Below are 2,708 nucleotides of genomic sequence, written 5' to 3' on the forward strand. Positions count from 1 at the left end.
TCGTTGTCTCTGCATTTTTTATGTTTTCTTGGTGCACCCCCTTGTGGTCTTTGTGCGCAGTCTTGTTGTAGTTAAGCCTTGATTGTTGTAGGTAATACTTGGGGGGATTTGACCACCAGGCCAACTGGCTGTGAGAATCAGCTGTGTCTGCAGTGGGACAACTTCTGTCCTCTAGGGAGGTGCTAATCTAGCATTTGCCTGAGGCTATCCCGCAAATGCCTCTGTGCAAGGCTTGGGCAGGGCGGGTCCCAGGGGATTGACAGGGCGGGCGGAGCGAGTAGTTATGGCTGCTCTCAGTCCTGTCCCCAGAGGCTCTGCCTCTCAGAGTCCCAGCAACCGCTGCAAACCTCGGAAAGTTCCCCTTGAGTTCCGACCGATGCCAAACAGTCCCGCTTCTCCCGTTTGAGTCTGGGTCCCCAGAGACTTGCCCGGAACTGGAGCTCAGAGCCTGAGACTCCCTCCCGATTGAAACAGACAAACCACGCCCTCAGTCGCCAGCCCACTCCGCACGCACCTCTGCATCTTTGTATTTTCCGCACTGCGCCTCCTCTGAGTCTCGGTATGCTTTTCTCTTTCCTTCTAGTTGTAGAATTTCCCCTCAGCCAGCCTTCCTGTGGTTCTGGGTGATGCCCATCCCGTCTTTTAGTTGTATTTTTGAAGTGGTTGTGTGAGGCAGCAATCTCCGGTGTTTACCTATGCCGCCATCTTGGTTTCTCCACCCTGTTATACATAATTATTAATAACGAACTACAACTAACTACAACTACAGTTCGCTAATGACTGATTACTATAATCATGTTGCATTCATTTCCCTTCCATTCCTTATGTGCACATGCACCATTTCTCTCCATTAATACGAGTAGCAAATATTTTAGCAGCCGATTGCCACATCATTAGTCTTGGACTAACTTGTTTGGTGTGCGCAACAGGAAATATTTCACTTTTGGAGAACAAGAAAAATAGGCTTAATGTCCAAGAAAAAATATCAATTTTTATTAAAATGTTCTATTATTTTACATTAACGATTACTCATTTATTTCAGCCCTTTGTATTCAGCATGTCTCTATATAAATAAACCTATATTTCTATGAAAATTGAAGCTTTTGTTCTTTTATGGCCCACATAAACTTAAACCTTGTTTATTAGGCCTGTGTTAGCCTTTGAGTTTGACATACTTGGTCTACTCAATTATATTTTTAAAACTATAATCACAAGATCAGTCCATTGGATACTCAAATTTATCACATTCTCTTAAAATTGCAAGTTCTTAAAATAACAAACAGATATAGGTCACCTAAACTTAACTCCAAAATAGCAAAAGCCTGAGTTGAATTTGTTTCACGTTCCTCTGTTTATATAAACTTTTCCAGGGTTAAAAAAAACTTACCTAATCAAGTTACAATTATGTTATTACCAGCAAGCTGGAGGTCCTGTCCAACAGCACTAAAGTTACTTACAGACCAGAAAGACCCTCATTAGGATGGGGAAAAAACACATAATAATGGTTTTCCAGGCCTTCTGAATTGTGGGTTATATTATTTTTGCAATTAAATGTTTAAAACTAAAGAGAAACCTAAATTACAGATCTGCCACAGGGAGTTTCCAGATGGGAGATAAGCTTTTAAACTATTACAAAGCATTTGTTGCTTACTTAGTCTTGGCTTCAAGAATTGGCCAGGGAATTAATTTCTAAATGGTGTCATGTTCTGGAGGCATCAGTAATTGTGTTCAGGGCTTTGGCCTGGCCATTGTGCAGTTTCCTCAGGCACAGGCTGCACAGATGGAAGGACAGCTAATGACTAGAGAGAGGGACAGGCCTGTGGAGGATTAAAGAAAAAGAGTCAAAATCAGTCCATGAAGGGCACTTCATTAGTGCCTAAGTCTTAAAGCGGTTCTCAACTTGTGGGTCGCGACCCCTTTGGCGGTCAAACGACCCTTTCACAGGGGTCGTCTAAGACCTTCCTGCATATCAGATATTTACACTACGATTCATAATAGTAGCAACATTACAGTTATGAAGTAGCAACGAAAATAATTTTATGGTTGGGTCACAACATGAGGAACTATGTTTAAAGGGCCAGAAGGTTGAGAACCACTGGAAGAGATCATCAGAACTCAGGGCTCTAACGGGCAGATATCTAGCTCAAAAGAACTTAGGCAAAAGGGTAATTTTCTGAAAGAATAATGATTACTCGGGATGAAAAGCAGAACGTCCTAACCACAGGATAAGATAACACAGCTGCGGGCCACAGGGAGGTCCCAGGGAAAGATGCCGCTCCCATGGAATCTGTGAGTTCCGAGCTGGGAGTGGTTCTGAGGAAGGGTGTGGGCTGTTCAGAAGGATAGTCATGGTTCAGAAGAGCAGCTTGTCCCCTGGGCTTCATCAAGGCAGAACTGGTGCATTCTACCAGAAGGGTCAGGAATCAGGAGACCTGAATCTAGTGCAGTGATGGCAAACCTATGACCAGTGTGTCAGAGGTGACACGCGAACTCATTTTTTTGGCTGATTTTTCTTTGTTAAATGGCATTTAAATATATAAAATAAATATCAAAAATATAAGTCTTTGTTTTACTATGGTTGCAAATATCAAAGAATTTCTATATGTGACACGGCACCAGAGTTAAGTTAGGGTTTTTCAAAATGCTGACACGCCGAGCTCAAAGGTTCGCCATCACTGATCTAGTGCCTACTCCTATCACCAACACAC

Source organism: Myotis davidii, unplaced genomic scaffold (assembly GCF_000327345.1).
Source record: "Myotis davidii unplaced genomic scaffold, ASM32734v1 scaffold544, whole genome shotgun sequence".
Taxonomy (NCBI): domain Eukaryota; kingdom Metazoa; phylum Chordata; class Mammalia; order Chiroptera; family Vespertilionidae; genus Myotis; species Myotis davidii.